This window comes from Dendrobates tinctorius, unplaced genomic scaffold, assembly GCF_039654945.1.
Source record: "Dendrobates tinctorius isolate UK_male_01 unplaced genomic scaffold, ASM3965494v1 ptg000147l, whole genome shotgun sequence".
Taxonomy (NCBI): Eukaryota; Metazoa; Chordata; class Amphibia; order Anura; family Dendrobatidae; genus Dendrobates; species Dendrobates tinctorius.
Genome location: NW_027361814.1, coordinates 8,672,672 through 8,696,336, shown reverse-complemented (window position 1 = coordinate 8,696,336; position 23,665 = coordinate 8,672,672). Strand labels below are relative to the sequence as shown.

Here is a 23,665-nt window from a genome sequence, read left to right as displayed (position 1 = left end):
TTACTGAAATAGCCAGTCTGAAATTCCGCAGAGAACACAGGAGTTAATCGCTTCCATTTTTAACAAAAGACTGACAGAGGAACATTGTTTAGCAGAGAAGTGGGGCTTAGGCTACTTTCACACATCCGGTGTGTGGGGTCCGGCGGCGTGCGGCAAAAAGCCGGGCCGCCGGATCCGGCCTGCAGCCGTGACACCGGATGTGTGCGCGGCGTCTGATACGGCTCGGACGTGATTTAAAGGAGCCGCAGCAGGAGGTGGACAGAGACAGCCGCTGAGAGAGACAGCTGCTGAAAGGGAGGTGAGGGGAGGGTAGGAGAGGAGAGGGGAGGGGAGGGGATAGGAGAGGGGGTTGGAGAGAGAGAGAGACATGTGGGGTTAACACTCAGTGTCCGGGCGAGAGAATCTCTCTCTCTTGCCGGGCACTTGTGGGGTTAACCCCACAGAGAGATCTCTCTCTCTCACCCAGACACTGTGAGTGTTAACCCCACAAGTGCCCGGCGAGAGAGATCTCTCACAAGTGTCTGGGTGACAGAGAGAGATCTCTCTCTCTCTCACCGGGCACTTGTGGGGTTAACATTCACAGAGTCTGGGCATGCGCTGTGGAAAAAGCCGGTCCGGCGCTGAGAAAAAACGTTGCAGAGAACGTTTTTTCCAGACGCCGGACCGGCTGTTTTTGCCGGATCTGGCAAAAACCGGATACGCCGCATAGGCATCAGGCGCGATGCGGCGATAATGAAACTCTATGGGGAAAAAACCGGATCCGGTGGCAACAAGCGCCGGATCCGGTTTTTACACTTTTCGCCGCATCGCGCCTGATGCACAAAAACTGATGTGTGAAAGTAGCCTTAACAATTTGTGTCCTGCTGCAGTAGATTGTTTTAAAAGGGTGGTGCGAGATTAAAATGTATTCAATCTTAAGTCTCTATTGAATGTCATAATCTAATCTCTCTTATAACATACTTAAATTAAAGATTCCCTATCATTGCCTCATTACTCTAACACAGTGTTTCTCAACTCCAGTCCTCAAGACCCACCAACAGGTCATGTTTTCAGGATTTCCTTAGTATTGCACAGGTGATGGAATTAATGCTTGAGCGGGTGATGAAATTATCACCTGAGCAATACTAAGGAAATCCTGAAACCTGTCATCAGTGACATTTGTTTCAGGGGCTTGGCTAGTCCCTGTGGTACTGATCATGCGTTGGTTGTCAATTTCGACAAATACTTAGTAGGATCTTGTCACTGTGCACTGTTCTTCTCAGTGCACAGTGACAGTGCGCTCTCTCACCGACTCTGATGAGAAGTGAAGAGAGTGAACTGTCAGTGTGCATTGTTAGGAGTGAATGAGAGAGCAGAGACCATTGCCGCCCCCGCACGTGATGTCAAACAGCTGATCGGTGGTGGGGGGGTTGTGTATCAAACCCTCACAGATCTGATATTGATGACGTTCCCTAAAGATCAGCCATCAGTTTCTAAATAGTGGACAACCCTTTTCATAATGAATTGATTTGTCTCCTTTGGATAATCTCTACTAATTAGAAGAGACCCTGAATAATAGGCTGATCACAGAGTTTCCTGCTGCTTGAAGACGAATCAAACAGCTGGAATCTGTTGGGAAACCTGGCAGTAAGTGTTCAGTTTCTCTGCATTGCTATCAAAGGTGAAATGAAACATTACACTGTTCCCATGTAAATCAGTGGGCTGCTTGTCCTCCAGGTCCTCCAGGCTGTAAGAAGCAGCTCTTCTTTCTAACTAGTACTTCCCTAATACAGGATATGAAAATGGGTGTTTGTAACTAGTGAGACCCTATTGATACAAGTTGAATCAGTTTTGCAGAAAATCATGGCATCCTCCATGATTTGACAACATTCAAAGGCATCAATGTTTTCCTTTTCTCCTTTACAATGTAGTTTATAGACACAGAAAATTTACCATAGCATTTTCTGATTAATTACTTGTATTCCATTCTCTGTATATGATTACGGGGGGACTAGCTATTGTGACTGAGCTTCTGTTACCAGAATTTGGAGATATACCTCACAGCAGCCACATGGAGACGTAGTCTAGAGATGACTCATTGACTTCTATGGAAACGTGTAGTGGACCTGTGCAGAGGTCTTTGTGCAGGAAAGAGGAGAAGGTGAGCTGTGACCATCTCCTAATTTGAATGCTGGATTCTGTTTTATGAATTTATAGGGGTTATCTGGCCATCGTGATTCTCGATGTAGTGATGATGAATGTTAAAAAGAGAACAGAACGTGTCAGACTATTATGAGATTCGATGGCCTCACAAAAATGTTGGATTTTAGGTATGTATAAAAATGGAGAGTTGAGATATTTTTAAATATAAAAAAGAATGCTCAGCACGGTGGCTCAGTGGTTAGCACTGAAGCCCTGTGTTCAAATCCCACCAAGGACAACACGTGCAAGGAGTTTGTATGTTCTCTTCATGTTTGTGTGGGTTTCCTCCCACAGTCCAAAGACATACTGATAGGGAAGCTAGATTGTGAGCCCCAATGGGGACAGTCATGATGATGTCTGTAAACCGCTGTGGAATTAATGGCACAATATAAGTGACTAAAATAAATAAAAATAAATGTGGAGAATTAAAACAATTTTTAAAAATTCTTAAAAAATATGTGATTCGAAGAATTGGTCATTTCGCTAATAATTCATTACCCGTGAGATGCGTTTTTTTATGGACAAATTTAGGCCTGTTTCACACTTCCGTTTTTTGACCATCAGTCAAAATCCGCTGGTTTTTTAAAAAAAACGGATCCGCCATTTTTTTGGGCGGATCCGTTTTTTCCCCATTGAGTTGCATTACCGGCGGATCTTGATGGATGGCCATCCGTTGGATCCGTTTTTTTGCGGATCCGCCAAATTTTTTGCTTCCGACGACATGCCTGGACGGACCCTGCAATGTTTTTTTTGCTGCAGGATCCACATTTTACTGTGCGCATGCCCAGAGAAAGGAAGTCAGCCGGAAATTTAACCCTGAAATCCTTTCTGGCGGACGAAAAAATTTTTTTTCTCTCTCTCTCTCTCCCCTTCCTGGGCAGCGGCTCCTTTAAAATTCTTCATTCGGCGGATCCATAAAAAAAAAAGCGGTCCGGTGGCATCCGTTCACATCAGTTAGCAATAGATCCGCTTTCCGCCATTTTGGCGGTTTTTAACTGACCCAAAAAAACGGAAGTGTGAAACAGTCACTATCTATTGTTTATTTGTAGAGTATTTGTTTAGGCGCTCTGATACTATTCCTGAACGAAATGTCACAGATATTCCGCCGACAGCTTTTCACAATTTGTGCCGCATTCCGTGAGTTGTAACCGCTCAGGACCAGGAATAATAGGGTTAATCCATCAAGTCAGCTGTCTGGAAACAATGAGAAAATGTGGACTTGTACAGGAAGACAGGGAGGGGACAGCTTTCTCAGAACATTCTCCTGGTGCTATAAATAACCTGTTCCATTATCTGTGTACTCAGCATTTGGGTAAAGCTTCACGAGCGCCTATTACACATGACGCAGGAAAAAAAAAAGCTATAGGTTCTGAACGTGATGGACAAACATATATAACATCCATAGCGTCCCATTACCTGCTATCGTTTCATATGTAGAGTCAGTCTAGGTTTTTATAGTTACAAAGAATGGCGTAAAATAAACATATTAGAAAATAATAAATAGATAAAAAAACGTACAAAGTAGACGTGATCTTCAGAAAAGGTTTTGGTTTCCAATCTCCACGTGCTTCCCTGCCTACATTGCTGACAGTAGAACAATCATCCATGACCTCCTATGTTCACATGGATCCAGTAAAAAAAAAAGAAAAGAAAAAGAAGTTGTAAAAAAAAATACAAAATCACACCAAACAGATCAAGTAGATTTTTTTTGGTAAAAAAAAAGCAAACTCTGCTTTCCATTTTGCTCTGTTTTGAATGGATCCAGTTTTACTAGCGACGTCAAGACAAAGCCCTATTGTTCAGCGCTGAAAATCGGATCCTTGAAATGCATGACGTAACGGATGGCTGACCCTAACGATAAATTTCCATAGTCTATTTCAATAAATGTCATTGTTTTATTTTTTACAGAGAAAAAGGTCATCCAGACAAAAGCTAGAAATGGATGCAAATTCATGACATTCGAGTCCTGCAAAGGTACATTTACTTTCTGCTTTTATGCACCCGAAACACAATGAAAAACATACATCTAAGCACAGCCTTATTTACAGTGACATGTAAAAGTTTGGACACCTATGGTCAAAATAACTGTTATTGTGAGAAGGTAAAGGGGACCTGTCTGCAGGATTGTGCTCAGTAACCTACAGACACTGTCAGGTTGGCGCTGTTATATTGATTAAAGTGATACCTGGTGAAATCTGTCTTGTGGTTGTTGTTTAATCTTTATTTGCAGCTTTCAGTTAATGAGATTCTGGTGCTCCGGGGCGGCCTGTGGGGGTCTTCATGTGTTGCTCTGATTAGCTATTCATGTGTATGGCTTATGACAGGTCACTGATCCCTCAGTGACCTGCCCACTATTTTCCATACTGTATATCATATTGTTTTGAAAAAAAAAAAAGATTGCACTCATCATGCAGGTGCTGGTGCCTGCGCTGTAGCACGATCGGATTTATAATATCCATTTAATTATTTTATTAAGCTATTTAAATTTCTTCAGAAAAAAAAAAATTCTTTCACAAAATGATTTCTAACGCAATAGATGCTACTATGCAGGCACCAACACCATTTTGCTAGAGGAAAAAAGAATTGTCTCCACCAAAATGGTGCCAGTAGCATCTACTGGCGATCTGATGAATGTATTTTTTTTAAAAACAATAAGATATACAGTATGTAAAATAAAGGGCAGGTCATTGAGGGATCAGTGACCTGTCATAAGCCATACAGATGAATATGTAAGCAGAGCACCACATAAAGCCCTGTCCAGAGCCCGGCCCATAGGCTGCCCCACCCGGAGCTCGAGAATCTCATTAACTGAAAACTGGAAATAAAGATTAAACAACAACCACAAGACGGATTTCATCAACCCAGGTATCATTGTAATCAGTATATCTCCAATCTGACAGTGTCTATAGGTTACTCAGCAGAATCCTACTGACAGGTTCCCTTTAAGAAAGTTGAAGATGAAATGATCTCTAAAACGGCTAAAGTTTATGATAACACATTAGCTTTGTATCTTAGGCAAACAAATATATACCGTATTTTTTTAAATCTTTTATAATTTAAAATTGACAAAAAGGAAAATGCAAATTTATGGGTTCCCTGAATGGTTAGTGTAGTAACTAGCAGCACCACCTTTTGAAACTACCGTATCATTGGAGAGTGAGAGGAAATCGGAGAACCTGAAAGAAACTCACGCAATCACAGGAAGAGCATATATACTGTAGGTCATGGATTTGGGGCTTTCCTTGCTTAGGTTCCTCTCTAAAATCTGGAACAGAGAGTGAACTCATCCCATTCATTTACTGGAAAGGCTGGCATGGTATATTAAAGGGGTTGACCACTACTGGGAAAACCCCTTCTTGATCTAAATGTTTGGCGCCAATAACATAAAAACACTTATACTCACCTCCGGTGCCGGCGCCGTTCCAGCGGTATTGGCACTTGCATTCCCGGGGCTCTCGTGATTGTTATGACACGTGAGCCAGGTGCCCAGCCAACGCTGACGCCACTGTCTCTGCCTTCGGACAAATCAAACATCAAGAGGAAGGATGCCCTGATGAAGTGAGCTGGGACTGGCTCAGGAAACGCGTTGGCAATAAAGATATCTTGAATTCTACCACAGCAGCGCAGTCTCTTATTGCACTACCAGCCTTCTCTTTGTACCAAGTCCTTGGACCTCGTGCAGACTGCTGCAGCTGTTTTATGCGATTATAGGTGTTGTGACTCTCACAACCCTATCAGGTGAGCCTAACACTTGCTGTGCACTCATCTATTTTCCATACAAACCTACGCATTGGAAGCGCCCTGTCTCCCCCTTTTCTTTGGAATTACGTGAAGAGACAGAAGGATTTGGATAAGTGACGTCCACAGAAGATCTGAGGTTAGTCCTCCAAGATGTTTGGAACAATCTCCCTGAGTTCCCTGTTTCTACCAGACAAATTCTTATTAAGTGGTGCGACAGTAATTTTGTCCTTTTTGCTTAGACTTTACAGATTTATTGAGTTCTGTGACTTGATGATGCAACTCATCAAAAAAGGTTTTAAAAGTGCAGAAAATTTAAAACAACAGTATAAAAATAAAATAAAAATAGAAAAAAATAAATATGGTGTCACAACATCTGATATGGGTCTCAGAAAATGGCATCACAAATCAAATCTTCCCAAGCACAAAAGCAAGGACAAGTCAAATACCAAGGTCATTATCAAACATAAACAACAAATATGAACCTAGCACTCAACTTAAAGGTATTTGTAAGGCGGTTTATTGTAGCACACGAAAAAAGACGTTTCGGTCAATGTGACCTTCTTCAGTTACTACAAGGGTAAATATAATTACAAAACAAAACGTCAGATAAAACAGAAAAAATAACAAAGGAAAACAGAAGTATATACATACAATAGTCAAAATGGTCATACAAAAATAGGATAAATTGGTTGCAGATTCCCCAATCTGATGGTATTAATTCTACAGCCCGATTACTAGGTTCATATTTGTTGCTTTAACGGTTTGGGAACCTAACCTTAGCACCATCTTGAGTTGTGCTCACGGTGTTCTTTCTATATTATCAAACATAAAGTCAAAACTCAAAACTAAAGAGGCACAGGAAAAAAGATTCACTAATGGCCTCTCGCTTCTAGTTCGAGTACAGTTCAGGTACCTGAAAAGAACTTTGGACTAAACTCGAACTTCCACGGATCTGCTCATCCTTACTAGTGATGAGCGAACATGCTTGAATAAGGGGTTAGCTAAGCATGCCCGGGTACTAACCGAGTGACTTCAGCGTGCTGGAAAAATATGTTCGAGTCCCCGTGCTGCATGTTTTGCGGCTGTTCAAGAGCCACAACACACGCAGGGATTACGTGTTGTGAGGAACAGCCGCGATGCGTGCATATTTTTTGAGCACGCCGAAGACACTCGGTTAGCATCTGAGCACGTTTGCTCTTCCTTAATCCCTAAAGATGATCACATCACAAAGGTTTTCTTAGGTTCTCTCAAGGATTGTGCCCTTTTTCTTCACAACTACTGTACATACTTTATCGAATGATCTGTCATAAAAGGTATATCCTGTTGGAAGCAGTTGACTTTTTTTTTCATGATAATTTAAATAAAAAATTTTTTAAAAAGAAAGTGTAAACTGAAAAATGTCAAAAAAGCAGAGTGCATATAATGAAAGTCAATAAATGTGTTTTAGTCACAGAAAAACAATAAAATTGAAATAAGGATAAAATCACAGCCTACGTTCCCACAATGAGTGTTTGGTGAGATTTTAATGTTGCAGATTTTCTGCACCTATTAGATAAACTAGGTTACTTGCGTTTTTTCATTGCATTTTTTATATGTGTTTTTATTGCTTTTTTGACTCTGCATTTTTTGTCTCTCGTTGGTATGTCCCGTTTTAAATAAAGCTACTTTGCTTTGATTTTTCCTGGTATTTGGCTTTGAGAAAACTCTATTGATACAGTCATGTGTGGATTACATGCGGTCTTGATATGTTTCCACCTTTTTTACCTGCGGATTTTACCCCATTTAACGCAAAATGCAAGTCTATAGGGAAAATGTACACATAAATATCTGCACAAAAAAATTCAAAAGTTGCGGATTTGAAACTTTAGGTCAGTTTATGCTGAGTAGAAAAGAAGCGCAGCCGGCAGGAGATTTCCATGAATCCCATCCACTTTGGTGGAACTGTAAGGCGCTGCGTTTTCAATGCCGCGAAAATAGGCAACTTCAAAAACTCACCAAAATCTCATCGTGGGATGAGACATACATTAATGCAACTACGTGGTCAAAAAATGATTAAAGAGGGAAAATATAGAATATAAAAAAATATAGAATTGATTAGGTAAGATTGATTTGTAAGATAATTTTTTTTCTTGTTTTTTTATTTATTTCAGATGCTTAGTCTGCAAAAAAAAAAGACAAGTTAACTGCCCCATAGACTATGATGAGTACCTGATTTATAAGTTAAAAATAAGGATAGAACAATTAAAGGAAAATAAAAAATGTGGGAGACGCATAAATAATTCGTGCAATTAGATAAAGTGACAATAATAATTACACAGCAGATCTAAAGATGAGAAATAATGTGATAGCACGGTGGCTCAGTGGTTAGCATTGTGGCATTACAGCACTGGTGGTCCTAGGTTCATATTTGACCAAGGACCACATCTAAATGGAATTTGTATGTTCTCCTCGTGATTGTGTGGGTTTCCTTTGGGTTTTCCAGTTTTCCCATACACCCAATAAGGAGTTTAGATTGTGAGCCCCATTGGAAACATCGATGACAATGTCTGGAAAGCGCTTCGGAATAATATGACGTCATACAAGCAAGCCTAGTAAAGAATTCTCAATAAGTAAAGGAGGCATTCAGGTCAGCACTACTGAAAGATGCCCCTCTGGTATTGCCATATATTACAGCTTCCTGGTGTGGCAGCTCAGCTCACATCTAGGAGAGAGGAATGTTGGGGTCTACTGCTGGATGTCTTACACCTTTTTCGTGTGTCTGACCCCTCAGTTGAGTTTCTATGGGCAAGATGGACTATGGACCCTCTTTCACAAGTTTGATGTAGAAGGTAGAAGGTTTGCACAGTAAAATATGGATATTTGCAGATGATACAAAACTATGTAAAGCAGTCAATACAAGAGAAGATAGTATTCTGCTAAAGATGGATCTGGATAAGTTGGGAACTTGGGCCGAAAGGTGGCAGATGCAGTTTAACAATGATAAATGTAAGGTTATACACATGGGAAGAAAGAATCAATATCACCATTACACACTGAATGGGAAACCACTGGGTAAATCTGACATTGAGAAGGACTTGGGGCTCCTAGTTAATGATAAACTTACCTGGAGCAGCCAGTGCCAAGCAGCGGCTGCCAAGGCATACAGGATCATGGGGTGCATTAAAAGAGGTCTGGATACACATGATGAGAGCATTATACTGCCTCTGTATAAATCCCTGGTTAGACCACACATTGAGTACTGTGTACAGTTTTGGGCACCGGTGCTCAGGAAGGATATAATGGAACTAGAGCGGGTACAAAGGAGGGCAACAAAATTAATAAAGGGGATGGGGGAACTACAATACCCAGAGAGATTAGCAAAATTAGGATTATTTAGTCTAGAAAAAAGACAACTGAAGGGCGATCTAATAACCATGTATAAGTATATAAGGGGACAATACAAATATCTCTCCGAGGATCTATTTATACCAAGGAAGGTGACGGTTACAAGGGTGCATTCTCTGCATCTGGAGGAGAAAAGGTTTTTCCACCACCATAGAAGAGGATTCTTTACTGTTAGGGCAGTGAGAATCTGGAATTCCCTGCCTGAGGAGGTGGTGATGGCGAACTCAGTCGAAGGTTTCAAGAGAGGCCTAGATGTCTTCCTGGAGCGTAACAATATTGTATCTTACAGTTATTGTTAGGTTCTTTAGAAGGACGTACAGTCATGGCCAAAAGTATTGACACCCCTGAAATTCTGTCAGATAATATTCAGTTTCTTCCTGAAAATGATTGCAAACACAAATTCTTTGGTATTATTATCTTCATTTAATTTGTCATAAATGAAAAAACTCAAAAGAGAATGAAGCAAAAAGCAAAACATTGATCATTTCACACAAAACTCCAAAAATGGGCCGGACAAAAGTATTGGCACCCTCAGCCTAATACTTGGTTGCACAACCTTTAGCCAAAATAACTGCGACCAACCGCTTCCGGTAACCATCAATGAGTTTCTTACAATGCTCTGCTGGAATTTTAGACCATTCTTCTTTGGCAAACTACTCCAGGTCCCTGATATTCTCCAAAGTGCCATTTTTAGATCTCTCCACAGGTGTTCTATGGGATTCAGGCCTGGACTCATTGCTGGCCACCTTAGAAGTCTCCAGTGCTTTCTCTCAAACCATTTTCTAGTGCTTTTTGAAGTGTGTTTTGGGTTATTGTCCTGCTGGAAGACCCATGACCTCTGAGGTAGACCCAGCTTTCTCACACTGGGCCCTAAATTATGCTGCAAAATTTGTTGGTAGTCTTCTGACTTCATAATGCCATGCACACGGTCAAGCAGTCCAGTGCCAGAGGCAGCAAAGCAACCCCAAAACATCAGGGAACCTCCGCCATGTTTGACTGTAGGGACCGTGTACTTTTCTTTGAATGCCTCTTTTTTCTCCTGTAAACTCTATGTTGATGCTTTTGCCCTAAAAGCTCTACTTTTGTCTCATCTGACCAAAGAACATTCTTCCAAAATGTTTTAGGCATTTTCAGGTAAGTTTTGGCAAACTCCAGCCTGGCTTTTTTATGTCTCGGGGTAAGAAGTGGAGTCTTCCTGGGTCTCCTACCATACAGTCCATTTTCATTCAGATGCCAACGGATAGTACGGGTTGACACTGTTGTACCCTCGGACTGCAGGGCAGCTTGAACTTGTTTGGATGTTAGTGGAGGTTCTTTATCCAACATCCGCACAATCTTGCGTTGAAATCTCTTGTCAATTTTCCTTTTCCGTCCACATCTAGGGAGGTTAGCCACAGTGCCATGGGCTTTAAACTTCTTGATGACACTGCGCACGGTAGACACAGGAACATTCAGGTCTTTGGAGATGGACTTGTAGCCTTGAGATTGCTCATGCTTCCTCACAATTTGGTTTCTCAAGTCCTCAGACAGTTCTTTGGTCTTCTTTCTTTTCTCCATGCTCAATGTGGTACACACAAGGACACAGGACAGAGGTTGAGTCAACTTTAATCCATGTCAACTGGCTGCAAGTGTGATTTAGTTATTGCCAACACCTGTTAGGTGCCACAGGTAAGTTACAGGTGCTGTTAATTACACAAATTAGAGAAGCATCACATAATTTTTCGCACAGTGCCAATACTTTTGTCCACCCTCTTTTTTATGTTTGGTGTGGAATTATATCCAATTTGGCTTTAGGACAATTCTTTTTGTGTTTTTTCATTTAAGACAAATTAAATGAAGATAATAATACCAAAGAATTTGTGTTTGCAATCATTTTCAGGAAGAAACTGAGTATTATCGGACAGAATTGCAGGGGTGTCAATACTTTTGGCCACAACTGTAGAGGTGTTACCTTTGATTCTAATTCTGCCTGTAGTGATAATAAAGCTGCTGAAAAGTGATTTGTACAGAACAGGATGTGTGAGAGGAAGCTGCCCTTATGGCTTAAGGTACTGTCACACTTAGCGATTCACCAGCGATCCCGACCAGCGATATGACGCGGTCAGGATCGCTGGTGCATCGCTAAGTGGTCGCTAGTGAGCTGCCACACAGGCAGATCTCACCAGCGACATCGCTGGGGACGGGGGTCGCTACTTACCTGTCACACTAGGCGATCCTGACGTCCTCCCGCCCGGCTCCACGCGTCGCTCGTCGTCACAGCAGGAAGCGCCGCAGGAAGCTGACGACGAGAAACAGTCCAGGACGTTCTCGCGCGATCAGCGATAACCAGCGGGGAAGCGGTCGGAGGTAAGTATCACACACAGCGATATCGCTAGCAATATCGCTATAACGTCACAAGTTACTGTATAGCGATATTGCTAGCGATATCGCATAGTGTGACAGGCCCTTTAGAAGACATATGGAAAGTTGTTTACTTAGTGAGATAATCCCTTTAATCCTTCCTTACACCTTGACATCATTCTACACAAAAGGGGTGATTAATAAAAGTGTTTTCGTCAGAAAACTGTCATAAAACATTTTGAAAAGTTGCCAAATTTGGAACGTGGAGTTTGGCTTCTAGTCATAGGGGTGGTGCTGGAACAATTTCAGTCAACACTCAGTGTATAGACAGTGACAGATGGAACCACGCCCTGGCGCTGACTGACAGCAGCTCACCATTAAGGCCAGCTGTCAGTCAGTACCAAAAACAATTGTGGAATTGCACTTTTTTTCAATTTCACAGCACTTGGAATTTTTTTCCCCGTTTTCTAGTATGCTATATGGTAAAATCAATAAAGTCAATCAAAAGTACAACTTGTCCCATAAATAAACAAACTTTCATATGCCTATATAGAAGGAAAAATACAAAAGTTATGGCTCTGGGACGAAGGGGAGTGAAAAACGAATGTGCAAAAATCGCAAGGTGGTGAAGAGATTAAAGATGTGTTTTGAGGAACCCTTCCGGTAAGGCTAAGATGAGCTGGTCCACTGAACTGGTTCAGAACAAGGCGGTGAGTCAGTATGACGGCTTGGCTTCCATGTGTTTTAGGAGGAAGCTGAGTTACAACACCCTGCTGACTCATAATACCAGCAAGCGAATACACGTTTGTATGGGACAATCCGCAGGATGAATGCACCTTCAGGATCACTGACAGATGTATCAGTGATACTGTCCTTTTTATTTCATCCAACTCGTATATATGATGATAAATACAAGGTTTATCTGGAACATTATTTACTGGATTATAACAGAATTTAAACAAAATCAGCGCTGTATCATGTTTATTCTACACTAGCCGAAGAGCCCAGCATTGCCCGGGCATAATAACTAACTGTGGTTAGTTATAACAAATTATAAAGATTATGTCTATATATATAAAGCTGAGTGTAGAGCCCCGCCCACTCCACATAGTCACACTCACTATAATATCCCACATCATCCCCTCAGAGCCACTGGACTACTACCCCTAATATCCCACATCATCCTGTCATCCAGAACCACCGGACTACTACCCCTAATATCCCACATCATCCTGTCATTCAGAGCCACCGGACTACTACCCCTAATATCACACATCATCCCATCAGCCAGAGCCACCGGACTACTACCCCTAATATCACACATCATCCCATCAGCCAGAGCCACTGGACTACTACCACTAATATCTCACATCATCCTGTCAGTCAGAGCCACCGGACTACTACCCCTAATATCACACATCATCCCATCAGCCAGAGCCACTGGACTACTACCCCTAAAAACCCATATCATCGCGTCAGCCAGAGTCACCAGACTACTACCCCTAATATCCCACATCATCCCATCAGCCAGAGCCACCAGACTACTACCACTAATATCTCACATCATCCCATCAGCCAGAGCCACCGGACTACTACCCCTAAAAACCCATATCATCGCGTCAGCCAGAGTCACCAGACTACTACCCCTAATATCCCACATCATCCCGTCAGCCAGAGCCACCGGACTACTACCCCTAATATCACACATCATCCCATCAGCCGGAGCCACCGGACTACTACCCCTAATATCACACATCATCCCATCAGCCAGAGCCACCGGACTACTACCCCTAAAAACCCATATCATCGCGTCAGCCAGAGCCACCAGACTACTACCCCTAATATCCCACATCATCCCATCAGCCGGAGCCACCGGACTACTACCCCTAATATCCCACATCATCCCGTCAGCCAGAGCCACCGGACTACTACCCCTAAAAACCCATATCATCGCGTCAGCCAGAGTCACCAGACTACTACCCCTGATATTTCACATCATCCCGTCAGCCAGAGTCACTGGACTACTACCCCTAATATCCCACATCATCCCATTGTGGGGAAGGTGACTTGACGGACAGACGTGACTGGCAGTAGGAGGGGACGGTTTGTGCACTAGAGACGGAGATTGACAGGTTAGAAGGGTGACAGCTAGGAAAGGGAGATAGGAGAGTGCAGTACCGAGAAATGACCACAAGATGGCAGGGGAGAGTAGTTTTGGGGGGGGGGGATAGGAACCCAAGAGGGGAATTCCCGGTGAGAGAGGGGATAAGTAGGAGTGGTTGGGGTTCCAGAGAGTTCAGTCCCGGGAGGAGCTTAGCACAGGAAGACAGAAGACGGGGAACAGAGAAAGCTCGACCAGGGGACTAACCGGAGAGGACAGTCAGGGGGGTGGCCCTGACATGACGTACCGCAGGACAGGCGAGGTGACGTACCGCAGGACAAGTGAGGCCCCGGGAGTACCGACTGGACGGCGACCTCGGGCAGGTGAAGCACTGGCGGTAGATAGGTCTAGGACAGCCCCAGTGAAAGATCCGTGAGGGACGCCAACACGACTAAAAGACAGGTGAAAAGGTACCCGGGCCTAGAAATGGAGATTTGTACAGATGGCTGCGGTGCGTGTCAGTGGTCGTCAGGAGGATGACGAAATAAACCTGGAACTGTTACACCTGGATTCTGTCTCCGTCTCGTCTGTGCCTTGTCCGGTAAGCAGCGGTCCACCCCCCAGCCCGGCCCCTACCACACCATCAGCCAGAGGCACCAGACTACTACCCCTAATATCCCACATCATCCCATCAGCCAGAGGCACCGGATTACTACCACTAATATCCCACATCATCCTGTCAGCCAGAGCCACCAGACTATTACCCCTAATATTCCACATCCTCCTATCAGCCAGAGCCACCGGACTACTACCCCTAATATCCCACATCATCCCATCAGCCAGAGCCACCGGACTACTACCCCTAAAAACCCACATCATCCCGTCAGACAAAGCCACCGGACCAACTTCCATACAGGAGATCCTTTTAAGAGAGCCTGGGGTCAGTACCAGAGCATTTGAGAGTAATTGCCCTGACTTCCATACCTGGGATACCTTTAAGAGAGGCCTGGGGTCAGAACCAAAGCGTAGAGTGGATTTGCCCTCACTTCTGTATCGGTGGTCCCTTTAATAGAAGTCAGAATCAGAGTGCTGAGGGATTTGCCCTAACTTCCATACCGGAGATCCCTTTAAGAGGGAAGATGTGCCTATGAGATGGAGGATGTGTGATGAGTATATGGGCACAGGATGAGGGGGATTCATTGCTGTCATGTGCTCTCTGCTCCTTTCTGGGGGGCAGACAATGGCTGGGAGCTTATGTTCCGGGGATGAAAGATTTCTCCCACCCAGTCAGTGTCTGCTGAGGTGTTGTGGAGTGAGAAAACTGTTGCTTATAGCAACCAATCACAGCTCAGCTTCTTTTAAACAGCTCTGGTGAAATGAAAGATGCTTCGTGATTGGTTGGTGATACACACATACATTCAATTTTATATATATAGATTAGATATTATACAGGGCTTTGCATGTGGAGTGAGTGTTGCTATACAGAGTGGGCAGGGCTATGTGGAGTTGGCGTGGATTGATACACACACATACACACATACATACATATACTTAGTTTTATATATAGATATTCTTATCACTTATCATTGAGCCCCATAAGGGGTTAATCCCTTTTAAGCATTTTTCCGTAAAGCATTTTTAATATTTCTTTTAATTGAAGATTAATGAATTACACATAAACAGTATATAGTATATATACTGTATATATAAATTAACAGGTACACTGAGGATTTCTAAGTGAAAAAAAAGTTCTGCGTATTACATTAGCTGTGTAAATTGACCAGCACTGCAGATTTGGTTAGCAGCATGCCAATTTATGCTACGGATGTCACCTTTTTGTAGACATATTAATCAATACTGTTTAACTTTTCGATTTAGGTTGAGATTATCACTTATCTACAAGACAGGTGATAACTTTTAGATCCACTTCTTTACCAGAATAGGGCACTTTTGTCTCTTTTAGAATGGAGTGACAGTGCGCTTGCTTAACAACTGATCAATTCTTTTTCTATGGGACTGCAGGAGCATTGAACTCTGCTTTCTGCGGCAGTCCAATAGGGAATGATAACTCCTATATTCATGGGATTCTGACTGCTGGGACCCCCATTGATCATCAGAATAGTGGTCTTTTACCCCTGTGGGAATGGAGCGGGAATGTGCATACCGCTGCTCCATTTATTCTGTATGGCACAGTCAAAGAAAACAAAGTACAATACTCTGGCCGACACCAAGGGGAGGAATAGTTTGGAGCAGCAGGTTGGCATACTCACTGCCTCTCCATTTTTAGAGATAGAAATGCATCGTTCTGGTAATCAGTCCGGGTCACGGCAGTTAGATTCCCATCAATCTCCTATCCCATATGTAAGTGATAGCTTCTTCCTACTGGAATACCCCTTTAAGGGTATCTGCACACAGCGTCTTTATCAGGCAGATTCCGCTTGGAAAACCTATGTAACTATGACTTGCTTTTCACATGTTCAGGCTTTTGAATGGCTTAAACGAATCAGGTTTCTAATAATGCCAAGTGCTTTAAAGAAGCGATGTGTCCATTCCTCTGGCGTTTTTCACTCGGAAGACGCTCTGTACTTTATAATGAAAGTCAAAAGATACCCAGACGTATTATGGAGCATTTTCACTAATGGTTTCTTCATTATTCAATGAAGTTAGAAAAATAAAATTATGGGAAATGACAGTAAAAGATGTCACAAAAGCTATGGAAAACTGTATAAAAACACACCGGCAGCAGGGTCGTGACCACCGCAGTTGCTGCGGTCGCAGCTGCAACGGGGCCCGGAGTGCTTAGGGGCCGGATCGCAGAGCTGCAGCCGCTCATTGGCTGTGCAGCTCTGTGCTTTGATTGGCTGCCAGGCTGCAATTGGACTGACGCGATGGCTGCTCTGTGCGCACAGGACCCATAATGAGGTCACAGGAGGGGAGGAGTCAGGGGTCACATGATCAGGAGCCTCCGTGTATGCAGGACTCAGCTGTGCTGGTTGTCATCGTGCTGGATGAGGGTAAGTTTATGTGTGGGGTCAGGTGGGGTTTACAGGGTGGATGTAGCAGAGCCGTATGTGTACAAGGTGTATGGAGCGGAGCAGTGTGTGTATGGAGCGGAGCCGTGTGTGTATGGAGCGGAGCCGTGTATGTACAAAGAAGAGCCACGTGTGTGCGAAGCTGAGCCGTGTGTGTACGAGGTGAGCGGAGCCGTGTGTATATGGAGCGGAGCCATGTGTGTACGAGGTGAGTGGAGCCGTGTGTGTATGAGGTGAGTGGAGCTGTGTGTGTATGAGGTGAGCGGAGAGAAGCTGCGTATGTACGAAGTGTATTGAGCACAGCGGTCTGTGTATGAGGTGAGCAGAGCCATGTGTGTACGAGGTGAGCAGAGCCGTGTGTGTACGAGGTGAGCGGAGCCGTGTGTGTATGAGGTGAGCAAAGTCATGTGTGTGTAAGGTGAGCGGAGCCGCGTGTGTATGAGGTGTACGGATAAAAGCCGCATGTGTACAAAGTGTACGGAGCGGAGCCGCGTGTGTATGAGGTGGACGGAGTGGAGCCGTGTGTACGAAGTGAACGAAGCGGAGCCTGTTGTGAATGGGTACCGAGGAGGATAGCAGGCCCAAGCTAAGCCACAAAAAACCAGAGAGGTTGGTAACTAAGCGGATACAGACCCCTGATACTGTCCACACAACTAGCAGTAGCCGTGCAGCATGCCTACGATGATCCTAGATGCCTCGGCACAGCCGGAGAGCTAACTAAGCCTAAAGCAATAAAGGGGAAATCTAAACTGCCCCAGAGCAGACCCCAAAGGAATAGATAGCCCCCAAACATATATTGTCGGTGAGACAAGATGAAAACACAAACTCAAGCAGAAAAATAGACTGAGCAAACGATGGGGCCCACACTGACTAGACAGGAGAGAAAAGGAAAGACACTGTCTGCAATCACGCAAAAAACCCTGCAAAAAGTCCAACACGTCTGATGCACAAAAAACACTGAAGTCGCACGACTTCGCCCCCACTATATCAGCACTCTGGTATGTTCTGAAAGCAAAGCACAAAGAGACCAATATAACAGGGGACAAAACAAACTGACATATGCAGTAACATATGAGCGGTGATTCTGCACAGCCCAAGCCGGAGCTGGCTGACCCGCACAAAGCAGAGATAAACAAAACCAGATCAAATTCAAACAGAATAACAAATGATCCACTTAGCTGAACACTGCAGGGAAAGAGCAGGAGACATCAGACCTCAGAGGGCACAGGAAGAAAATCACCAGCAGGGATAGAGGGAGTCAGCTGTCTTAAATCCCAATCAGAAACCCCAGATCTCCAATTGTCTTCCTCATTTTCAGGTGGCAAGCCTCTGTCAATCAGAACATCTCCACTACCTCCAGTAACCACCAGAGGGAGTCCAGAAAGAGAATTCGCAACCCCTCTGTCAATCTGTATGTACGATATGTACAGAGTGGAGCCGCATGTGTATGAGGTGAACGGAGAGGAGCCGTGTGTGTAGGGAGCAGAACTGCGCGTGTACAAGGTGTACAGAGCGGAGATGTGCATGTATTTTGGCTTGGGGGGGCCCATTTGAAAGTTTGCACCAGGGCCCATAAGTTTGTAGTTACGCCACTGACCGGCAGCTGCAACTGTTGGAAATTATCAGGAATCAACTGAAAAAGGAAACATGATCAGAAAACGACTGAAACGAAAACCACAGTAAAGGCTTGTGAACACATTGCAGATTTGGTGCATTTTTGCCATCAAAGTGAATGAGAAACCTTCAGTGTCATGCACACATTGAGTATGTTTGACTGTCAGATTTGGTGCAGAAAATAATCTGCAGCGTTTCAGTTCTCTGCGCGTTTTTGTCAACGTTTTTCACCATTGACGTCACTCAACTCAGTCAAAAATCCATCAAAAATGCATTAAAAAAGTGCGTTTTTCCTGCCAAGAGATGCAGAAATGGTGCACAAATTTCCGCATCCATTTACTCAACGTGTGCACACAACCTAAAGTCACTTCAGAAATATAAAATGTCAACGTTTCTTGAAGCGTCTTCTGCTTTATTAAATCTTCGTGTTTGCACGAGTTTAATGTCGTAAGCACATAGTCTAGCACTTTCTGTGTTGCCCATATCAACCAATTGCAGCACCAGAGCGATTAAAAAATGATTTATGAGTTCTGATTGATTGCTATGGACAACAAAGACAGTTTGCCTTTTAGATATTGTCAATAAATGACGCCCTTAGATTAGTCTTAAAATGCACCCGATTTACCATTGTGGTTCAGGCTGATAAATCTAGCCATTTTTAGATGGTCAATTAATTGCCTTAGTAATATAATTGCCAGAATATTAAGCCAAATTTTTTTTTTCTTTTGGAGGGGGGCTTAAGCTGCACATTAACGCAAGTGAAATCAGCTCTTTCTCATGTATGGGTTATGTCATGGTGCTGCAAATATCAATTGAGCTCATTTGATTGGTCCGTTCGGGTTTAAATACCCATGATGCTCACCTTTCCCCCATCCTTCATCAAAGCCACCGGCAAAACGTGCGTCGGGGCTTCATGCTCTGGGGAATGTATTTATTTAACATCCTCTGTTAGTTTTTAGTGAAATCTTTTACTGGTATCTCTTCATGTTTTATTCATTTATACTGTGTTTCTTGGTTTGAACATTTCATTTTGGCTATACTTATACATAACCCCTGGACTTTTTCACCTTTACCTCCTTTAGTTATTATTTACTGATGAGCACATATCACTTTACTTAATGTGACTTCAATGTTTCTATAATTATACATCAGGTAATAATAAATATGTTGCTAACAGAGACGAGAAAATCAATTCTTAAGGGGATTTTGGGACAGTTTTTTTGTTTGGATTAAATTCATGTATTTTGGGCTAATACCGTATATACTCGAATATAAGCTGAGATTTTCAGCCCATATTTTTGGGCTGAAAGTCCCCCTCTTGGCTTATATTCGAGTCATATACCTGGGGGTCGGTGTGGGAGAGGGAGCGGGGGTGTCACAGATCATACTTATCCCGTCCTGGATCGGTCTCTGCGGCCCCCCCGCTTCTCCACAGTCTCCCTTCCTGCCTTCAGTGGTCACATGGTACCGCTCATTAAACTCATGAATATGCGCATATTTATGAGTTTAATGAGTAGTACCATGTGAACCCTGAAGGCAGGAAGGGAGACCATGGGAGAACGGGACTGCAGAGACCGAGCCAGGACGGGGTAAGTATAGGCTATATTCACCTGTCCCCGGTCCGTCGTACTTGCTGCTGTCTGATGTGTCCTCTTGTCAGTTGTCAGTGACATTCAAACAGCAGAGGGCGCGGTGACGTGGTTAGTGCGCGCTCTGCCCTCTGCTGCCTGAACGTCACTGACAGATGATGTGGCAGACAGCGGTGGCCGGCGAGCAGCGATGGACGCAGGACAGGTGAATGTCTCAGGTGCCGGGTCCAGAGGCAGCAGCGACACCGACACCTGGCACCCAGCGACAGAGATGTAAGTATGTCATTTTTTTATTTTTATTTGCAGCAGCAGTGGCAGCAGATGGGGGCATAATGTATGGAGCAGGATATGGGGGCATGATATATGGAGCAGCATATGGGGGCAGCATATGGGGCATAAAATATGGAGCATCATATGGGGGCATAATCCATGGAGCAGCATATGGGGGCATAATGTATGGAGCATTTTATGGGGGCATAATCTATGGAGTATCTTATGGGGGCATAATCTATGGAGCAGCATATGGGGGCATAATCTATGGAGCAGCATATGGGGCAGCATATGGGGACATAATATATGGAGCATCTTATGGGGGCAGCATATGGGGGCATAATCCATGGAGCAGCATATGGGGGCATAATGTATGGAGCATTTTTTGGGGGCATAATCTATGGAGCATCTTATGGGGGCATAATCTATGGAGCAGCATATGGGGACATAATATATGGAGCATCATATGGGGGCAGCATATGGGGGCATAATCCATGGAGCAGCATATGGGAGCAGCATATGGGGGCATAATCTATGGAGCATCTTATGGGGGCAGCATATGGGGGCATAATCTATGGAGCATCTTATGAGGCAGCATATTCTATGGAGCATCTGATGGGGCAGCATATGGGGCATAATCTATGGAGCATAATCTATGGAGCATCTTATGGGGCCATAACCTTTATGGAGCAGAATATGGGGCATATTATTCTAGGGAGCATCTTATGGGGCCATTATTTACCTTTGTGCAGCATTATATGGGGTGTATTTTGTATGGAGCATCTTATGGGGCCCATCATGAAGTGTATGGAGCATTATGTGGGGCTCCTGATTCAATATGGCTATTCAAAAACATTTATCCTACTGATGTCTCAATTAATTTTACTATTTTTTTTTTTTAAATTTACCAGTAGCTGCTGCATTTTCCACCCTAGGCTTATACTCGAGTCAATAAGTTTTCCCAGTTTTTTGTGGCAAAATTAGGGGGGTCGGCTTATACTCGAGTATATACAGTAATCATTTTACGAAATTTTGCACTGTTTAGCTTTTACAGGCCTTTGCTCCTGGGGACATTAAATTTTCATGTGATCTGAGAGGAGCTCAGAAAAAGACAGATAAAGAGTGACACACCCTCCTGATAGAAAGTCAGAACGCGCTCACTGACGGGTTTTCAGTCGGCCATTTTCACTTGTTAGTGCAGCTTTCCTCACACAATGACCACCAGCACCTCTGTGCATACAATGGCCACTGGCAGATGAACGTAGGACGAGATCTGTCCAGTGGGTCCGTGAAAAGCGCATGACATGCGGATAGTGACTCGTATGGGATCCGTTTTTTGCACGCCTATTGACGTATAATGGCTTGCCCATCTTGATCTGAAATACAGATAAAAGCAGTGCATGCTAAGATTTTGTTTTTACCCGTGAGCCATCATCATTTGACCTACCACATTGACTTGCATTGGTCGGTGTGGGGTCTTTATGGGTGTGGGGTCTTTATGCTGCCTGTTTTGCATTATGGACCTTTCTCTACATTGTTCCCACAATGGCGTTTATAAACCCAATATCTCACACAGAATACTGCCATTTTTCAGTATGTTTTTGGGTACAGTAGAAAATCAGAGCATCCAGATTAAACCTCCAGAAACACAGGGCGGTCTTGGTGTAGCAAGATAATAACCACTGATCCACCATGGTAAAAAAAAAACCCTCCTACAAATAACTAAGTCGATATTACCTTTCCCATCATAAACTACAAGCATTGCAGTGATACAGACTTATTGAACACTTCCCGGATTTACATGATCTTCATTTTTCACACAAGAAAGGACAAGAAAGGAGAGCGCAGGATGGAAGCCGATCACCAGGAGAATAATGATTCCCTGATCAGGAGGGAGCTGACAGACACTGCCTCATTTCATGAAGGATTGAGGATATCTTCTCATGAAAGTCTTTGTTTTATCTGGGAACCTTCAATCCACGTGACATAAAACTGCTCCTCATAAGTCTCCTTTATATCTCTGTTATAGTCCGATAGTTTTCTCCAATGACTAAACGATGCAGGATCGTATAAAGTCTGTTCATAGGGCAGAGAACAGGAGCCTCCTCACAATGGGGAATGTATGGGTTCACTTTTTGATCACTGACTGACAGCGGTAGTAAACGAGGAGCGGTCACTTGCCAAAAATGGCTGATATTCGCTGTAAATGCCACTGTTTTCTCGAATCTATTATTTTTTCCCCTTTTTCCTGCCTCTCTCCATTTCTGAGATATAGCCCCCTCTTCTTTGTATGTAAATCTAGTTTTTTTTTAGCCAATAGGGCGTGTTCCCCAACACTTTTATGTGCCAGTCTTCTAGAGGACCATGACAAGTTGGCGAACAAAACTCCCTACTTTTATATACAGGGAAAATGGGGCCATATCTCTAGAATGGAGAGGAGCAGATTCAGAAGAGCAGCCGCATATACAGCATTTATGGCAAAGTAACCATGGTTGTCAAAATAAAAGAAACTCTTTCCATATGACTTATTACTAGGGGAAACTTACATCATAGAAGGGAGCTCCTAACTTGGGATGCCCATATATTAACGTTGTCACTAACTATGGACAATCTGTTCAGACTAGTCCTGTCCATGTTTTCTATAGTCAGCAATTCACAATATCATCATTATTTCTCTCTTCTCTTTCTCTCCTTTTCCAGGCCGCGGTCGCTTTAAATTTCGGCACTTTGCATCTTCCGCGGATCCGTCCTGAAAAGTAAGTGCGCTGACATCCGTATGTCACAAAACGGAGGCGGATCCGTTGTTTTTTTTACCTTTGGCGGATTTCAGCTGACCGCCGACAATGGAACGTGAAACAGGCCTAACAGATATCAACAAGAGAAAAGAATAAACAACAGAGTAAAGAATAAACAAATAATACGGCACTTAGATCCCCTGAGCATGGAAAGACACATGAATATTAAAAATAATGCTGTGTGTAAAACCCTGGATGATAGAGCTGCTCCTTGGGGGGCATGATGAAAAACCCCAAATTGATTGTGTCTTTGTTTCCTATTTATCAATAAACTTATCTGACTCTTTCATTTTGTAATGTTGAGTTTTGTTCCCATTGATTTTTCTTCTTCTTCTCATTCACTTTATTGGTCGGCATAAGATGATCAGCTGCATTTGGCAATATCTCCTGATCACTCAGGGATTACTTTTGAAAATTTAAGACGTATGTACTATTATGCTTGTATTTAGTAGCAAAGAGCGATTCTCACTCTGGAGATTGTATGGGATCTATGTATGTATGACATTGATTGCATTTAGGGTTGTCTCATTACTCTGTGGAAAGGGCTAAAGGGCTCATTCCCACTTGCAAAGAAATCAGAAGAATGCAATCCGATAAAAAAATCGGATTGAATTCGGA

At 43.4% G+C, this 23,665-nt stretch overlaps 1 long non-coding RNA gene across 1 annotated transcript; it reads left to right on the top strand.

Annotated features, from left to right (window-relative positions):
- The first annotated feature begins 233 nt into the window (after positions 1-233).
- LOC141049680 (uncharacterized) lies at positions 234-23,298 on the top strand. Its single transcript, XR_012220415.1, has 3 exons — positions 234-298; positions 4,090-4,155; positions 22,953-23,298. It is a non-coding gene; the product is annotated as an uncharacterized lncRNA (long non-coding RNA).
- The last annotated feature ends 367 nt before the right edge of the window (positions 23,299-23,665 follow it).